Below are 19,732 nucleotides of genomic sequence, written 5' to 3'. Positions count from 1 at the left end.
TCCAGTTCACTATGCAGCCTGTTTGCTGAGCTTACGGTCAGCCATTCTGTCGGAGAGGCCTCGGGCAGTCTGTCTGCTCTCTGTCAACAGAGAGGATTGCTCTTTCAATTTAGTCTTTAAAGAGCTACTTGACTGCTTTTTTGTCCTGTTTTTATGTGTAGGTGAAATCTGTCGACAGATGTTTTGCTGGGAAATCTCTTCCGACAGTCACTTCTGTTGACAGAGGCATCTCATGCAGGTGTAGCCAAGGACTGCCTACAGGTCTTGTCAGCAGCATCCGTCTAAAGCAGTTTCCCAAACTGGGGGACATGTCCTCCTGGCGGGCATGAAAAAACTCCAGGTGGGGGCACAAGGTGACCCAGCCCCGCCATTATTCCCCCACCTGAAGAAAGATCTGACCTTTGCATCCAGCCCTCAACCCCTGCCATTTTACGTAGGTGACCCGACGCACACCTCGGGTGGCTGGTGGGCAGGTGGATGGCTGGGGGATGAATGAGTGGCTGGCCCTGGCGATGTGGGGCTTGGGCGGGCGGCTCTGGCAGTGCAGGTCTCATGTGGGTGGGCAGGTGGTGTGGGCAGTTCTGGAGGCTGGCATGGGGCTCAGGCAGTTGGCCAGCTGTGGCTGCACCAGGCAATTATAAGAGGCCAAGAAAAATTATTTGTGCTTATTTTTAATTTTAAATCACATTTTTATATCAAGCTTTTGTGTTTAATTCAAATTACGAATTGAAATTTTTGTTAAAGGGGGGTTGGATGATGGTAAAGAGGAGGTGGGGGGATGTGAGGGTTTCTCAAAAATCAAAAGAGGGGTGTGATGCTGAAAAGTTTGGGAACCGCTGGTCTAAAGGATGAACTGGGGTGGCTCTCTGCGTTTGGGTCACTTCCCCTAGGACTCTCCCCCAACGTTCACCATGCAGGTGATGTCAGCGGCAGCCGACCCACTCTGCCACACCATTCTTGCCTCGAGGCCTCCATTCCCTGCCACCTGTGGAGAACCAGGTGGTGGGGAGGTGGAGCAGGCTGCAGCTCACACCATCAGCGTGATGAGTGTGTGTGTGTGTGCCTGTGGGAGGCAGCCCCCAATGCTACTGCCACGCCCTGTGCCAGGTAATTCCTGACCCAGCTGCACTATGTCTACACTACAGATTTTTGTCAACAAAACGTGCAGAGCGTCCACGTTCCCAAGACATTGTGTTGACGGTAAATTGAAAGAACACAGCACTTCTGCCAACAGCGTTCTGCCACTGCCCCATGACACAGAACATCTCTGTCAACAGTTTCTGTTATGAGAAAGCTGGACTGGATGTTCCAGGTGGCCCTCTGTCAACAGACACGGCTTCCAGGACACTGGGCAACCCTGTCTGCTGTGCTTCCAAGTGGCCAGTTTACCGACAGAGTGACTGGGAAGTCCGGCCACTCTCTGTCGACAGAGCAGATTGCTGTTTCAATCAGCCTAGCAGTTTGGCTGAGATGTGTCAACAGAAGTTTTGTTGGATGATATCTTCAGACAGAAACTTTTGTCGACAGATCACTCTAGCGTAGTCATAGCCTTTGTCAGGGAAGAGTTAAGTGAGCAGGGTGAGGCAGAGTAGGAGAGAGACAGGGCTTGTGGTGGAGTGGAGGTGCCCCCCCCCCGTGAGCTTGGGACGTTGGGGAGATTTCCCTAGACCCTGCTCCCAGCATTCAGGATGGCCCTGAATGTGGTTGACTCATCTCAAAAAAGATCTCTTTGCATTGGAAAGAGTTCAGGAAAGGGCAACAAAAACGATTAGGGCTTTGGAATGGGTGCCATGTGAAGAGAGATTTAAAAGACTGGGACTTTTCAGCTTTGAAAAAAGAAGGGATAGCGTAGAGGTCTACAAAATTGTGAGTGGTGTTGAGAAAGTAAGAAGGAAAATTATTTATTTGTTCCCATGACACAAGAACAAGGGGCCACCAAATGCAATTAATAGGTAGCAAGTTTAAAACAAACAGAAGGAAGCATTTCTTCACACATTAAACAGTTATCCTGTGGAACTCCTTGCCAGAGGATGTTGCAAAGACCAGAACTTTAACAGGGTTCAAAAATGAGGTAGATAAATTCATGCAGGATACGACTATCAATAACTATTATCCAGAATGAGTAGAAATGGTATCCTTAGCCTCTGTTTGTCAGAAGCTGGGAATGGGTGACAGGGAAGGGATCGCTTGATGATTACATGTTCTGGTCATTCCTCTGGGATGCTTGGCATTGGAAGACAGGTACTAGGCTAATTGTACCTTTGGTCTGACCCAGTATGGCCATACTTATGTAAAGAAGAAGAGCACCATTGTATCATGGCCATCCTTAGTATTTATGGGGCCCTAGACGGTACTGGTGCCCCATGCCTGATGACAGCCAGAGACGACAATGATATTTTTTAGAGATGTGATTTTATAATCTTCAACAACACACAAAAGCAATATTTTCAAAACAAATTTCAAACTAAGGTTCTGTAGCCCAACAGAGTAAATTCAGAAACTGACAGGGGTTGGCCAATGCCTGTAAAATTGCTTAAATTCCACTTGAATGGCTTTTTCACAGGTTTTGCTAATAGGCTTGGAAGGGTTTTTCTCTCTCAAATTAACTAGATCGTCTCTGGGGGAAGCAGAACCATAGAGGAGGGATGGGAAGAGTTGGGAAGGTAGACATTAAGACCCAGTTGTGCACCAAATTTTCAGGTGCCTTATGCAGCTGCTTATTCCATGTATGGGTAAGGACAGTCCTCTTTGCATTAGCTGCTACTGAAATCTAGGGCTCCCAATCAGGTATCAGACTCTCTTCTGCCTAAAATCAACATACACTCTCAATTGATCCCAGACTGGCATTGGAGGGCTCCAAGCTGTGATCAGTTAGTTTCCACAGTAACCCGGGGGAATTCTAATAAGGTTGAATTTTTTACCTCTTCAGATACACCAGTGCATGAAGTAAATAAAAGGGAACATGCACATAGCGCACCTGGAATAAAACTTTCTTTGGTTCACAGAAGCTTACATGTGAATAAAAACTCTGCAATGAGATACCAATTAGACAAGTGGGGATTACTCAGGTTCCGATCCGATGAGGTATTGACACCCTCCTTTGCCAAGCTTCTGCTGAATTTAAAAGAGCAAAATATAGAGGAACGTCAACCCCAAGCTTCCAAAAATCATGAATGAGGCCACAAAATACCCAAACAAAAATAATCATTGATTTAAAATTTATGAGCTTAAAAATATATTTTGGATGTTTGAGCCTTGGAGTTCATGGTTCAATTTTTTTTCTGCATCTGAACCACCCAAGGAAAAATAGCAAATATTACAGCTAAAAGAGCTGGAAAGAACGAAAATAGGGTTGCCAACTCTGACTGAAGCTATTCCAGGAGGTTTTTCCCCCTAACATGACAATGTCATGGCCTTAAACTACGCTCCAGGATTGCTTTCAAGAAAGCAAACAGCTTCTGTAAGCCCCTGAGCAAGCACCAGAGGAGGGGTTAGGCTGCGGCAGCCACTTCTCAGCACTGCCTGGACTGCGGCACTGGCCCCAATGGCCGTCCTCAGAGCTGCACTGCAGGAGTCCTGGGCCTCTTTGAATTCCCAGGCCCTGAGGCAGCTGTCCCTTTGTGTGTGTCCCCAACTCCCTACCCCTTCCCTGTCAGTGGGCATGATTCCATTCAATAATCATCCAGAGATGAGTGCTGATCCCAGGAGATTCCTGACCAGGCCTGGGGGGTTGGCAACCCTCCTGTAACGACAAGTGAAAGCATCTGGAGCAAATGCAAACGAGGCCAGCTCATAGCTGGGACAGCTCAGAATGCTGATGACTTTGAACAAGGTGATTCCTTTTGTTTTAATTATCCTTACCTGGGTACATTCCTGTACCTGTTAGTCCACACTCCAACCAGGGCTTCACTCCCTGCTGAGGAATTTGAAGGATCACGTATATGTCGCAAATGGCAGTTGCTAGTATAACAGCACTTTTGAATTCTGTTTGTGCAGCTAAGTTAGTCCTTCCCTCCACCCTAAAGTCAGTAACAAATATAAAAGTTCTTGTTTGTAATGAAGTTCCATTGAGTGGACTGGGAGCCCATTTTTCAGTGGATGTCCCCCCCCACCCCCCAAAAAAACAGTAATTTTTGGATGGGGGAGTGTTCTCATGTGTTGATGTTACATGAGAATGCTGGATGAGGTGTGGGAGAAATGACATTATATTTATCCAGTCTATTTATAAAGCACCCAGATCATTCTGGGATCTAGGTACTATCACAGTATACAGCTGCACAGTTTCACATGACTGCATGTTTATTTTGTATCTTTCATGTAATTACCGCTGAAAGAGACCTAACAGATCTTTTAGTTCATCTTGCTTCCAGTAAAGGATTACTCCTTCCAACACCTACCAGAGGAGACTATTCCATAGCGTGATAGATTCCACTACTAGGAAAATTTTTTTGATAACCTATCTATAGATTTCTTTTCAGATGGGGTTTTTCCATCTTTGATTTCTGTACACTACTCTCAATTATAGCTCCTTTTTTGTCCAGATGTTTTCACCCCTCATGACTGGATCTGAGCTCTCACTGTGCCACTTTTAAACAGTTCCATTCCACCCTTCATGTTTATACCCTTCAAATTCTTGTAATCACTTATATCCTTTACTTCTCACATTCTGGTTGGTTATCACCTCACCAAATTAAACTTTTCCTTATTTAACACTCTTGTTTGGTACCCTTGGGACCTGATTGGTGCTGGACAAGAAAATTTGCCACACCACAGGAGGTCAATATTGCCTAGCATATTACCAACACTACCAACACGGCTTACTGGACTATTAGAGGACATTTAGGGGTAAATTAGAACTAAACAAAAGCACAGAATACTGAGAGCCAGGACTGGTGGCTGTAAATATAGTTTATGGGACCACAGGAAACTTGGCCACACCCATGATATGTGATCATCTGGCTAATTAAAATCATGCTGCATTACGATGTTGCTGGATGAAAGAGTTCCAGATTAGAGAGGTTCAACCTGTTTAAATGTTCTTCAGATTCAGTCCTTTAATTACTTCATGGTTGTTATATACCCACAAAAATTATAGTCTCCTTGATCCATTAATTTCTTTACAAAGATTTATACATCACATTTTCATAATTTCTTTGCCATATTTAAAAACAAAAGTGAAATTCTGCTTACTTACTGCCAGACTGAGTACTGGAAACAATGCTTTTGTCTGTTTAGCCCCAGGAAAAACATATTTAAAGGGTGTTTATCTACTACTCTAGGCACTCTGATGGGTATTCATACAGTCTTGTTATATTAGCAGTAACCCTCAAGCTCTCAATAAATCTCACCCTTGAACCAAAGGAATATGACAATGCTGGCATAGACAAAACCTAGGGATTTAAAGTGATCATCTGGTGTTTCAGACAAAGAGAAAGTGTAGCATTAACATAGTTAAGGAAAACAATTAAAAAGAGGATACAAAAGAGCCTTGACATGGCAGACAGCCATGGTTTGAGATTCGAGATATTTCAAGGAGTAACATGATAATAGCAGCACAGCATATGACAAGACATCCAACAAGAAGAAACGGCTGGATTATTAAATGATTGTAGACACGGCAATAGCGTGTAAAATGGCCAAAATGCTTGTTACTGGAGACTTTAATTATATAACTACAGAGAAAATGACTTTCAGAGGAGGGAAATGGTTGGCAGTTTTGCTTGCATATATTGTACAGAAGTGATTCTCTATTTAGTATGTGCATAAATAAGAAAGGGAACCTTTGTGAGATTTGGTATTAAGCAACAATGAGGACAAACAGAAATGTAAAATACAAAGGTAATAGAGACTCTGGGAACCACGAAGAACAAACAGTATTAATTTGGAATTAAGATATAAATGCTCAGGAAGGAAGAGAAAAAATTACTGAACTCTTTTATGGTTAGTAGCCATCAAAAGCAAAATATAGTCAGTAAAATCTGATTAAATAGGATATAGAATTGAATATAATAAACTCAGTACTTATCTAACACCATGAAGTGTGAATTATTCCTGGGGATAAATTGTGTCTAGAACTGCAGAAGTGTAGGACACAGAGAAGCAACAAAAGGGCCCAAGCACCATGTATAATCTCAGCCTCAGAGCTCCCAGCTTGCAGGGACTGGAAATTAACTCACAGGGACAGGAGAAGGGAGAAATCACTTGTTCCCATCTACGGACTAGCTTGCAGAGCTGGGCCAGCATCCAGGGGAAACATGCAGCATTAACTATGTAGCAGATAGTCCTGTGCTTTCAGATACATAGTTGTCTCCCGTTTCTTCCCATATGCCTACACCCCAGGTGAGAGGTGTGGTTCCCAGCTCACATAGATATATTTGTACTAGCTCTTCTTCTGGGCTAGCAAAATAGTAGTGAAGCTACAGTGCCACAGACAGCAGTGGCATAGGCTAGCCCAGTGGGGGGTAACCTGTAGTCCAGAGGTTGCATGCAGCCTCCTGGGTCTCCACCTGCGACCTCAGGACTCATGGGATCCTCCATGCATCCCTTGCACACTAAGGCACAGGAGCCCAGCACTTCCTTGTTCCACCCCCTCCCTCCTGGCACTTTCACACCTGAATTTCACCTTATTTGTGCTCTGTTCCCCACTCTTCCCTCTCCCCTCCCTGGAATGTCACCTGTTCCCCAGTGCACAAGAGGCACATGGGAAAAGGGGGCAGACCAGAGGGGTCCAGGTCCACAGGTGGAGCCCTAGTGGACCTCAGGCTGCTGCAGCCCACTGAGGTGAAGAAGGGCTGCTCAGACAACACACCCCCTATTTGGCATTGCTCATCCCTGAGCTAGCCACTCCAAATGTATACACATGTGGTTCAGGTGGATATTGCAGATATGCTGCTACTTTTAGCATGCTAGCTCAGATGAGAGCTAATCATAATATGTCTACACGAGCCAGAAATCATAGCGCTAACAAAGGTAATAAGTGAAAGCAAGAGGTTTGTCATAAAAGTTATTTCTATCACACCGACAGCATCCTTCCATTGGCAAATCACTCATCGATTTTTCAGAACTCTTTAGTAAGAGCCTGAGGTTCACAGAACTTGCCATTTGCTTCCAGTTCCTCTCTATAGTCATACCATCTCCTATTCCCAGATGCTGCACAGCAAGCTCAAAAACTAATTATGCAATAATTCCAGGTGGATTTTTGCATTCTATGAACAGTGAAAAGGCAGTCTGTTTTGAAAATTTATTCCTACCAGATTCACAAAGGTTAAAATATATTTGTATATAATGACAAAAAACCCTGGCAGATCACTCTTTTTCCATATAGAAAACTTTTTGTTTGCTTCCTAGGTAAAAATTAACTCAGCTAGTGAATGTTTATATTCCTTTTCCTGGTATTTTCTCCACAACATCTTGGCCAACATAGAAGTTTTTCAAGGATGCTATTTTTCAAACTGAGTACAGACAAGTTACTATAAATCCATAATTTTGGGTCACTGATTTCTGATAACTGTTCCCCTTCTCTCATCTAGGCAATTTGAAAAATTAAATGCATGAAGCTTTCCACTTCCTCTAAAAGCCTGTTTACATTACAGGTCTAACCATACCAGTTCACATGTAAGAGATGGCCAGGTTTTAAGCTAAGATTTCCTTTTGTATCTCGGTGGGACAGCAAAGCAATAGACCCCTGCTGAGGATTAATGAGAGTCCCATAAAGCAATGTTTCTTAAACTATGTTCCGCAGAACACTGGTGTTCCACGAACAACTTACAGGTGTGCTGCAAGCATTTGGAAAAATAATTCAAAGTTTATATTTTCTGTTATTAAAGCCAGATACAATGTTACTCCTCTATTGCTATTACACCTACTTAAATTACTTAATTTTGTTTTGCTGGCTTTTTGTTTGCTTGTTTGTTTGTTTGTTGTTCTGACAACAGTTTTTTTAAAGAAAAATGTCATAGGTGTTCTGCATAAAAATATTATTGTTTGGTATTCCATGGTCTCAACAAGTTTAAGAAACACTGGTATTAAGTAACTATTTTCCCAACCACAATACGCACCTATCAGAACACAGATTATTTTACCTGTGCTAGACAAGGTAAATGTAAATGGGATCTAATAAATTTATAGTTTTAAAATCTTGCAAACCTCATTATCCAGTTCCCATGGACTGAGCATGTGCAAAGAACCTGTGCGGCAGAATGTTTAAAGTGGAAAAGCCGTTGCACAGTGGTAGTTCCACTCTCTCGACCTCAGACGCCTGGTTCCAGTGGTACGAAAAGTTGTCACAGCTGGGACTTCCTAGGCTGCAGTGAATGGCCATGCTGTCTTTGGTGCCTTGTCATGCCCTTCGCTCTCCCATGGACTAATGGTTGTAGTATGAATGGGATTGTACATGTAGACACTTTCAGTTCCACCACTTGAGCTGAAGTTTGATTCAATTTACTCTTCTCTCCATATTCCTTGTGGTGGAAACTTCCTCTGTCATGTCTTCTTGCTGTGTCCATCTGTTGTCTCTCTCACCAACATTTCAGGGCAAGCAATCAGAAAGAGGCAACAGTCTCCTCAGCTTCTGTATCTGGGCTACAACTCTGGTGCAAAAAACAGAATATATGATGATATTACTGAAGTACTGAGTGTTGTCCATATCAGGATTGGTAATGTGTCTTTTATCATCAGCAGAGACGAATCCCAAAAGGATTGTAGCCTCTTTGCAGATCAAATGCGACCTGGATCAATCTCTAGCTAGTCCTTAGTCGGAAGAGCAAACCATCTTATGTCTGTTATTGCCAATCTTGTTCAATAACTAGTTTTTCATGACTATGTGCTGTTTAGCAGTTTCCTTTGTAAATGCACTTTGAGATTAATAGTATGTCCAGACTATGGTTAGGTCTACACAGCAAAGTTATTTCCACATAATAGCTTTTATTTCGAAATAACAATGCTAGCATCTACAAGACACAACTGCTATTTTTAAATAAATTCAAAATACTGGGTGTCTTATTTTGAAATTGGTAAATCTCATTTCACAGGGAATAATGCCTATTTTGAAATGTCAGAGAGGTAGCCAAGTTAGTCTGTATCTTCAAAACAACAAGAAGTCCTGTGGCACCTCATAGACTAACAGATATTTTAGAGCATAAGCTCATCCATCTGACGAAGCAGGTCTTTGCCCATGAAAGCTTATGCTCCAAAATATGTTAGTCTATAAGGTGCTACAGGACTTCTTATTGTTTGTCAGGACTTCTGTTGTTTGTATTTTGAAATAACTATTTCAAAACAGGTGCTGTTAAGATAGGGAATAGAGCCTATTTTGAAATAAACCATAGTGCATCCAATGGCTCTGTTTTGAAATAGGCTTTATGGCCACCTCTACACTAGCAAGTCCTTTAGGAATATCAGGCCCTCTTTCAAAAGAACAAGCAGAGTGTTTATGCACAAAATGCAATCTTTCAAATTCCTTTTGAAAGAACTCAGCACTTCTTCTGGAGGCCTTCTTCCCCTCCCAAATGAGGAAGAGTTCCTTTTTCTGAAAGATTCTTTCAGAAAAAAATCATGCGTAGATGCTCAAGGGGGCCTTTTGTTTGAAAGAGCAGCCCTCATGGTGCCCATTTTTTCAATCCCTGGCCTGTTCTTTTGACAGAGCAGGGGCTGTCTTCCACTTTTTTGTGTGTGGATGTGCTCTTTTGAAAGATCATTTTCTGGAACCTTATCTTTCGAAAGATTGCTATAGTGTAGAGGCAACCTATGTGTGTAGACACTGTATTTTTGTGTGTAGCAGAGTAATTTTGAAATAAGCTATTTTGGAACAGCTATTCCGGAAATCTTATTTCGGAATAAGGCTGCTGTATGGATATACCCTATAGCTGCATGTACACTACAGTGATCTTCCGAAAGACAATCTGCCAGATGATCTCCTCCAGAAGATTGCATCTACACAGCCCTCAGCACCCAAATCCACCCCCTATCTCCAAGCTTTACCCCACATCCTGCATACCTGCCCTCCCATCCACAGGCTGAACCCCTCTCAGCTCCAAACCTGCAGCTCAACCCCCAGGCTTAACCCCTCTAAGCCCCAAACTGGCCCCTGGGACTAACCCACTGTGGTGCTGGTTGTGGAGCCTAGGCCGGGCAGCAACGTGTGCACAGCGGAAAGAAGGCTGGCATGGAAGTGTTCTGCTGGTGGGAGTGAGCTGAGGCACACCAACCAGAGGGGTGTGGCCACTATGGTAGTGGGGCGAGTGAGGGGCTCTCTGCAGCTCCCACCCCTGCTGCCGTTGACCAAATGGAGCTAAATTCAGTTGGTTTAACAGCCAGATTCCTCCTGCCACCTTGCCAGCTGTTAAACCAATAAAATTTAGTTCTACTGTTTAAATGGTGGCAGGGTGGGAAGCCACAAAGGAATTTTCTTGCAGAACCCTTGCTTTCACTTTGTGGAACCCTGGGGTTCTGTAGAACACCATTTGGGAAACACTGGGCTAGAACACAGAGGCTGGAAAAACCTGAAGAATGTAACAAGACAGACACTGGACTGGAATCTCCTGGGCAAGAGATGATATGATAGAACAAGGTTAGCACGGAAATGCAAAATACCAAAATGACTCTAAGAAAAGCTAAAACTGCGAGAAGAGCTTGGCAGTTATGGTAGGCAGTGGTGAAAGGCCCTATCTTCTGCCTGAAATCAAGAGGCAGAAGTCAGTAAATCAACCAGATGGTCTGGAAGAACACATGCTTCTGTCATACAACTGTAATCTTCTTGTCTTTGCAACTCAGGAGACCTTTCCCAGACTTGAACTTTCAGACTGTGATCTGGGTTCCTTCTTGGTTGAAGGAAAGTGGCTCTGCTAGAACTTTTGCCCCACTTCAAGCAGAAGATGCATAGCTGGCAGCAGAAAATCCGCAAGTGTCTTAAAATGAACATCCCATTGATACAACTGCTCTTATAGCCACTGGCTGCGCTGCTATCCTGAATCTTGGTTGGACAAGCTGGTCCTGTTTTCCATCACAGATATGACAAAGCTGACATGAGGCTGTGGGGCTAGTGCTAGGCAACAGCCCAATTTGCACAAGTTGCCCAAGCCAACCACCTGGATTCCTTATCTTACAGAGTAATTTAATGACACACCAGAGTCAAACCCTTTTGGCCTTTGGTTTTGCTCCCAATAGACATTCATAAGACTGGCCACATAAGGTCAGACCAAAGGCCCATCTAGCCCAGTATCCTGTCTTCCAACAGTGGCCAATGCCAGATGTCCCAGAGGGAATGAACAGAACAGGCAATCAAGTGATCCATATTCTGTCACTCATTCCCAGACAGGGATGTCCTTATCCATACGCAGAATATGCAGCTGCATAGGGCACCCAAAAATTTGGGGCACCACTGAGTCTTAATGTCCACCAACTCGCCTCTTTCTGTTGAATTGAGCTGCTTCCTCCAGCAATGCTCTAGTTAGCTAAAAAGTGAAAAAGCCTGCCAGAGCTGTTAGCAGAACACTGAACCTGTGAAAGAGCCAGTCAAGTGGCAATAAGCCATTTAACAGGCATTTGCCAACCCCAGGTATATACTGTCAATTTCTGAATTTACTGTGTTAGTCCACAGGACCTTAGTTTGAAATTTGTTTTAAAAATATTGCATTTGTGTTGCTGAAGATTACAAAATCACATCTAAAAAAAAATCAGCATCTCTCTCTCCTGCACTCCTGGCTGCCATCTGCAATAGGGACACCAGTTTAATGGTATGGTATAGGGCTCCATAAGTCCCACAGATGGCCCTTTTCCCAGCTTCTGACAGAGGCCAGAAACACCATCCATGCCCATTCTGGACAGTAGCCATTGATGGACCTATCGTGCAGGAATGTATCTAGCTCTTTTGGGAACCCTGTTCTAGACTTGGGCCTTGGCAACATCCTCTGGCAAGGGGTTCCACAGGTTGTGTGTCGTGTGAGGAACAGCTAGGCTCATGGATACCACATGACTCCTCCCCCAGTGCAGCCCGGCTAATTCTGCAGAGGCAACCTGGCATTAATAAGCAGTGAACGCTGGGTCCTGACTGGCCTTTGACAAAATCACTAGCCGGCTGCAGCCCACCACCATAAAGCTCAGTGGGTGCACATGAGAGCCCATATCCCAGCTTGGTGTCAAGTATCGGAGGGGTAGCCGTGTTAGTCTGGATCTGTAACAGCAACGAAGGGTCCTGTGGCACCTTACAGACTAACAGAAGAGTTTTGATCATGAGCTTTCGTGAGCACAGATTCACTTCTGAGTCTGTGCTCACGAAAGCTCATGCTCAAAACTCTTCTGTTAGTCTGTAAGGTGCCACAGGACCCTTCGTTGCTGTTACACATCCCAGCTTGTAAATCAAGGGCTGTGTGGTTGCTGGCTATCTAATTAGTCATACAGCTAGCCCCAGTGAAATCACTACCTGCTGTTCCCATGGAGGAATGGAGGCCCGTGGAGGTGAAAGGATCCGAGGGCGGCTGCCGCTGGACGCAGCCTCGCTAGCTAGGTGTTCACTGCTGCCCGCCCGAAGGGTTTTGGACCAATTCGGGCAGACGCGAACCTCAGGGTCGCGCTCTGGTTTCCAGCCCCACCCGAGCGGGCGCGCGCTCCCGTCACTTCGGGGCCCGCCTGCGTCCAGGCGGCAGCTCGCGGCAGGATCACGTGGGAGCGCGGGGTGACCTACTTTTGTTCGCCGGCGGGGAGGCGCGATCGGGGTTTTGCTCTTTCGCGTCGGGGGCCCGGCTGCGGGGGAGGGAGCGAGTTCCAGCCAGGGAGTGGGCGGGGCTTGCCGTGCGGGGCACTACGGGCGGCGGGGTCCAAGGGACAGCGCGGTACGGGGAGCGGGGGGATGGGGTTGGGGGGTAGAAGCGGGGACCCAGGGGACATTGGGGGATGGGGTTCGGGGGCAGAGGGCAGGAGCCCGGGGACAGGTTTTAGGGGTCAAGAGTTTCCAGGTGGTGGCAGGAGATGGGATTTGGGGGGCAGCAGGGGAGGATGTGGGGGATGGGGCTAGGCAGATGGGGAAGGATTCATCGGGTTGCAGGGCTGGGGTTTGGAGAGAAGGGGATGGGATGGGATGGGGTTGATTCGTAGGATGGGGATCCTGGCAAAAATGATACAGTGGTTTTTTTGGGAGGGGGCTGCACTCAGTTAAGCTCAGAAAAGCAGGTAGTCAGAGCTGCACACAATGCAGCTAGAAAGATGTGTTTCTTGTGAGAGCACCACCTCATCTGGAACGCAGGCCAGACCCCTGCATCTCTTTAGCTGTGTCTACATGTGCACGCTACTTCGAAGTAGCGGCACTAACTTCGAAATAGCGCCCGTCGCGGCTACACGCGTCGGGCGCTATTTCGAAGTTAACTTCGACGTTAGGCGGCGAGACGTCGAAGTCGCTAACCTCATGAGGGGATCGGAATAGCGCCCTACTTCGACGTTCAACGTCGAAGTAGGGACCGTGTAGACGATCCGCGTCCCGCAACGTCGAAATTGCTGGGTCCTCCATGGTGGCCATCAGCTGGGGGGTTGAGAGATGCTCTCTCTCCAGCCCCTGCGGGGCTCTATGGTCACCGTGGGCAGCAGCCCTTAGCCCAGGGCTTCTGGCTGCTTCTGCGGCAGCTGGGGATCCATGCTGCAGGCACAGGGTCTGCAACCAGTTGTCAGCTCTGTGTATCTTGTGTTGTTTAGTGCAACTGTGTCTGGGAGGGGCCCTTTAAGGGAGCGGCTTGCTGTTGAGTCCGCCCTGTGACCCTGTCTGCAGCTGTGCCTGGCACCTTTATTTCGATGTGTGCTACTTTGGCGTGTAGACGTACCCTTGCAGCGCCTATTTCGATGTGGTGCCGCGCAACGTCGAAGTTGAACATCGACGTTGCCAGCCCTGGAGGACGTGTAGACGTTACTCATCGAAATAGCCTATTTCGATGTTGGCTTCATGTGTAGACGTAGCCTTTATGAGACAATGGTTCAAAGAAAGCATTAGGTCTTGGTTTCTTTTGTAGCTTGTACTTTCCCCGTCTCCGAAGCTGATGCTCCTAACAGGCTGCATTGTGGATTCATGCTGAGGTGCTGTGATCTGCGGTCCTGTACGGACAGCAACAACCTCCACATTTAGCGCTGGGATAGAAGATCACTTATTCTTGAGCTCATGTTAGGGGATTATGGACCTGTTGCCTAGCAACTCTCCCTCTCTTCCGCCACCCCCTGCATTTTGGAGCATTCCCATATGTTTGTCACATGTCCAAAAGTTGAGGGTATGTTAAAGTGTGGAATTCAATTCAGGAAAACGACGTAACTCTGCAATATTCTGATGACTTTTCAGCATTTTAAATTAAGTACCATAGAATAAAATGGGGAAAGATAGCAAGACTAGCCTTTATTTTACACCAATATCTGCTTCCATCTCATCCCTACATGATGTACCACTAAATAATGCACAATTACAGTATTTACCCTTGTCTAAGTTTTGGAGACAGGGAAGCCACTTCCTGCTGCCCGACCAAGGGCGGAGGGAATCAGTAGTGGCAGCCAGAGCCTGGCTCTGAGCAGCACCTACCCTCCTCACCAATGCCTGGTGGCAGCAGCTGCTCCCAGCTCCACCTCTTGCCCATGGCTAGAGGCGGCCCAGCTCCACTTGCCTTACTGCCCCACTAGAGCTGCCCACAGCAATCTCCCCCAAGTCTTCCCTGGCAGCGGACAGGCATATTTGTGTGATGATGTCATTCTGTCACCTGGGAGGAAAAATTACTGGGTCTGGCTGTGCAGCTCCCCGACACTGTGGGAAGACCAGGCTGGCTGCACAACTCCCCAAGCACCCAGGAAGAAAGGGGGCTGTCAAGCATAGCAAGCAGGGTGTGCAGCTCCCTAGTATTTTTATGTAAAAACAAACACTCCTGCTTGCAGCTTATGGCTACATCTACACGTGCACCCAACTTCGAAATAGCTTATTTCGATGTTGCGACATCGAAATAGGCTATTTCGATGAATAACGTCTACACGTCCTCCAGGGCTGGCAACGTCGATGTTCAACTTCGACGTTGCTCAGCCCAACATCGAAATAGGCACAACGAGGGAACGTCTACACGGCAAAGTAGCACACATCGAAATAAGGGAGCCAGGCACAGCTGCAGACAGGGTCACGGGGCGGACTCAACAGCAAGCCGCTCCCTTAAAGGGCCCCTCCCAGACACACTTTCATTAAACAGTGCAAGATACACAGAGCCAACAACTAGTTGCAGACCCTGTATATGCAGCACGGACCCCCAGCTGCAGCAGCAGCAGCCAGAAGCCCTGGGCTAAGGGCTGCTGCCCACGGTGACCACAGAGCCCCGCAAGGGCTGGAGAGAGAGTATCTCTCAACCCCCCAGCTGATGGCCGCCATGGAGGACCCCGCTATTTCGATGTTGCGGGACGCGGATCGTCTACACGTCCCTACTTCGATGTTGAACGTCGAAGTAGGGCGCTATTCCCATCCGCTCATGGGGTTAGCGACTTCGACGTCTCGCCGCCTAACGTCGATTTCAACTTCGAAATAGCGCCCAACACGTGTAGACGTGACGGGCGCTATTTCGAAGTTACTGCCGCTACTTCGAAGTAGCGTGCACGTGTAGACGCAGCCTATGTATGTTAAAAATCCCTTGGTGCTTTTCTTAGGAATAGGGTTTTCCTGTGTGGTGTTGACAGAGTTTCCCCTCCTGTCACTGTTGTGCCCAAGAGCTGACTGTTTTTCAGCGGTGCTACATTTACTTAGAAATTACAGTGTTTGGGATTCTGTGGCAAGAAAGGAGCCGGGGAAATGTGAGAATATAGGGGGATTTTAATTCCTATTTTAGAGATCACAGACACCTTCAAGGCTGTCAGACCACATCACTGTCAAAATATCTGTCAGGGGACCTGCTCATAACTGTTGCTGTCTGACTACAGTTGGAACAGGCCTTGCTAAAGTGAAGCAGCTAAGCTCTGAACAGGATTTAGCATTGCTGTGGATGCTGCTGGAAACTTGATGTTCTTTCTAGGCTACAAGGCTGCCTTATGTCAAACCATAACCACGTCATAGCCTAGTTCTCCTAAAAGCTAGAACGGTTGGAAAAAATAACTAAGCGCTAAACTAATTTTTCTGACCATGTCATTTTGGTTCACATTCATACAAGAAAGTAGCAGCAACATTGATACTGACAAAATTCTCGTGTTCAGGCAGTGCTCTCCCAAGGATCAACTATGCAGAGATGAGCTCAGGTGAGCAGTTCCAAAAAAAAGAAAAAGGCCCAAACAAAAATTTTTGGAGAGTAAAAAATAAAATCCAAGAGTTTGTCTCTTGTCAAAGTTGTTTCTGCCCAAAAGAAGCACTACATAGACAAAGGAGGATGTTCTCTTAATTATTAGCCAAGTAGTTAGAGCACTCACCTACAGTTCTTTGATCTGGAACAGAATTTGAACCTGGTTCCCCTATTTCTTGGAAGAGTGCCTTAATCAGTAGCTGGAGGGTGTTCTTAGGCAGGTTATTCACAGTCTCGCCTGTTGAAACAATTCCACTTTATATACTTGATTAGTCAGTGGGGCATGCATATGTGAGGGACTGTGGGGCTTACCATGAAAGCTCATGACTTAATAAATTTCTTAGTCTTTAAGTCACTAGAGCACTGCTTGTTATTTGTGAAGCTGCAGGCTAACATGGCTACCCCTCTGAGTCTATAGCCAAAGTTAGGGCACTCATCTGGGTTCCAGTGTGGGGAACTGAATACAGGAGTCTCATGTCCTAAGTAATGCTTGATTGATTGGGCTACAGAGTATAGGCAATGACCACCATTTTTGTCAATGGAACCTAAATCTCCCAGTGAATCTAGGCTAAAGAAATGTTTTCATAATTCCAGAACTTGTCTTTTTTTATTGTGACAAACACATTGCCGAAATAGACAAGACTTCTTGACATGTTTTGGTCTGCCCAAATCTGCCAAATTTGACAAGACAGTTTTAACCAAAATATTTTGCCTAATTGTGAAGTGATATGCTTAGATGATCAGCACCTAGTGGTGCAAAGTCATGGAGGTACAGTCAAGAAGCATGGTGCATTTTAGGACAGAAAATCCTTTGCTGAGATCTTGTAAGTAGCCAGTGAAAGTCCTTACTGACAGCCCTGGATTACTTTTTAACTGATGCTTGTTTTCCACTTGGCACACCACTGAGCAAACTGACATGATTTCTCACAAGAAGAAAAATGTTTGTTGAATGAACCATGCCCCACCCCGCCTATATTTAGGATTGCTTGAATACAGGAGAGAGGGGTTTGGACCTACTCCTTTGTGATGGCAGAGGGACTTTTCTTAAGTAATCTGGATCAGTTCCAATCTGAATTCCAGTTCTCAGAAAAATAGGCTTTATTAGTCATTGCTTAAATGCCTATGGGTTGAAAGATTAATATGTTTTATCTGCCAATGTTTAGAAGCCATCCTTGACACAACAGTAAAGCAAATACATGCATTTGCACGGAAGTGGCTGACCTACTTTGAACTGAGTAATAGTCATGATGCAGAACAACTAAGTGTTTTCTTAAAACTGTTGCCAGGCTGTTCTTCTGAGGTAGTCCCTTACTGGCACTATGCCTCGCCCTGTAAACTAATAACTGACATTTTAAAGTGGCCAGAGTAAGGACACTAATGGTATGTTTACTCTTACTGTGAGACTGACTCATTTAAGGTTGATCTTCCAGAGTTCAGTTTTGCATGTCTGGTGAAGATGCACAATATCGATCTCTCTGGGACCTTCCGAGGAGTAAAGGAGGCTGCTGGGAGAAACACTCCTGTCAGTCAAGACAGACTTTACAGTTGACTGCAGATATATCAATTCTAGGTACCCAATTGCCATAGCTAGAATTGCATACCTGCAGTCGACTGTAAGGTTTAGTGTAGAACAAACCTTTATCCTTCATGTCCTCCACCACTGTTTGCAATTAGCAGAAAATTAGTTGGATCCCAGAGTAAAACTGGAGTATTGCCAGTGACATGGAAAGACAAAATGCTTTGTTGACAGACTTGTTTTGTGGTGACCTTGTAAGGAGAGATATTGGATACAAACGTTAGTTACAAAGATTTCCATCTGGTTAGAGAGGACAGGATGCGTTAGGACCAAGACACATCATCCTCATTAAACCATAATCCTCATGGAAGGGGATGACCCAAACTGTACTAACTTCAAAGTGTGGTAGATTGTACAAGGGGTGGGGTCAGGACAGAAGTTGGCCCAAAGGGAAGTTTGTCTGCACATGATGCAGCAATGAAACATTTAAAGCTTGATACTGTACAACTACATTCTCCCTCCAAGTCAATTGAAAGTCAACACCTCCAGGTTCAGGCTCTTCAAAGGAAGTCCTCCTGTGCATGGAGTTGATTTACTTAGGTCTTTTCTTCTGTTCCATGACATTGAGTTGGCTTAGGTTTTCCATTTGTCAAATCTCAAATATCTAGGCCTAGAATGTTAAGAGCCCTGGGAACTCCACCAGTTACATGATACCACAGCAGGAGATCCTCATTCTTTTGCTGGAGAAAACGGGGGAGAATATGAAACATAACACATTAAGCCCATGCTGTTATAAAAATTGCAGCATGTGGTATATTAACCTTGAATGTTCATCCATATGCAGTTGTTACAGGTCACACATCATGAGCTAGTATTCCTAGGCCACATCTGCACTACTGTCTCAGAGAGCTGGAAGAGACCCTGAAAGGTCATCAGGTCCAGTCCCTTACACTCACAGCGGGACCTATCACGCACCCTGCCAGACCCCTGAACAGTCCCCTCCAGGGCTGATCTCACCACCCTGGGTTTAGGAGGCCCATGCTCAAACTACTGAGCTGCCCTGCCTCCAGCAAGTTTTTGAAAGCTGATCTTCCAGAACATCTCTTCTGGAAGATTTTTGAAAGCGCGCATTCACACACAAAAAAGCAGGTCAAAAGAGTGCTGTGCTCTTTTGAAGAGAGTGTCCACACAGCCCCCACTCTTTTGAAAGAATGGGCCAAGGATCAAAAAATCTAGCACCATGAGGACTGCTCTTACAAGAAAGGGCCCCTGAAGTGTCTACACATGCTTTGTTCCAAAAAAACTTTCAGAAAAAGTCTCTCTTCCTCCTTTGGGAGAGGAAGAGGGCCTCTGAAAGAAGTGCTGTGTTCTTTCGAATATCTTTGTGTATAGACACGCCACAGGATGTTTTGAAATAGCCCTGGCTAGGGCATAAGATCTCACTAGTGTAGACATGGCCCTAAAATCTACAGGATAAGTAAGGTTGTTGATTACTCCTGATTTCAATAGCAAAATCTTTGGTGCACCAAATAGTAAGGGAGCAGATTCTGATCTCTATTATAGCAATGTAAAGCCACAGTGTCAGCATTTGTTTCTCAGTTTTCCGCAAAGATACAAACAGAAGCATGGACTACATTTTGATCTTTTAAAATTTCCCTTCATATGTCCCATTTGGATCTATTTGGTGTCCTTTCTTCCCTTTATGTTCTTCAGTAAACGCAAAAGAAATCTGCTAGAGCTGCTTTTATTTTTGGTAATCTGCTTTCTTTTAGGAAGAGCACTGGTGGAACATACAGATGCTTACATTGAACATTGCCTCACACGTGTGAGCTGTGTCTACATGTGCACAAAACATTGAAATATGTGGCCCTCTTTCGAAAGAACAGAAGCGTCCACATGTGTAACACATTCTTTTGAAAGAAAATTGAAGGAATGGGGCACAGATGTCGAA

The sequence above is a fragment of the Carettochelys insculpta genome, chromosome 20, assembly GCF_033958435.1.
Source record: "Carettochelys insculpta isolate YL-2023 chromosome 20, ASM3395843v1, whole genome shotgun sequence".
Classification (NCBI taxonomy): Eukaryota; Metazoa; Chordata; order Testudines; family Carettochelyidae; genus Carettochelys; species Carettochelys insculpta.
The sequence above is the reverse complement of the archived record's forward strand: the minus strand, read 5'-3'. Positions refer to the sequence as shown.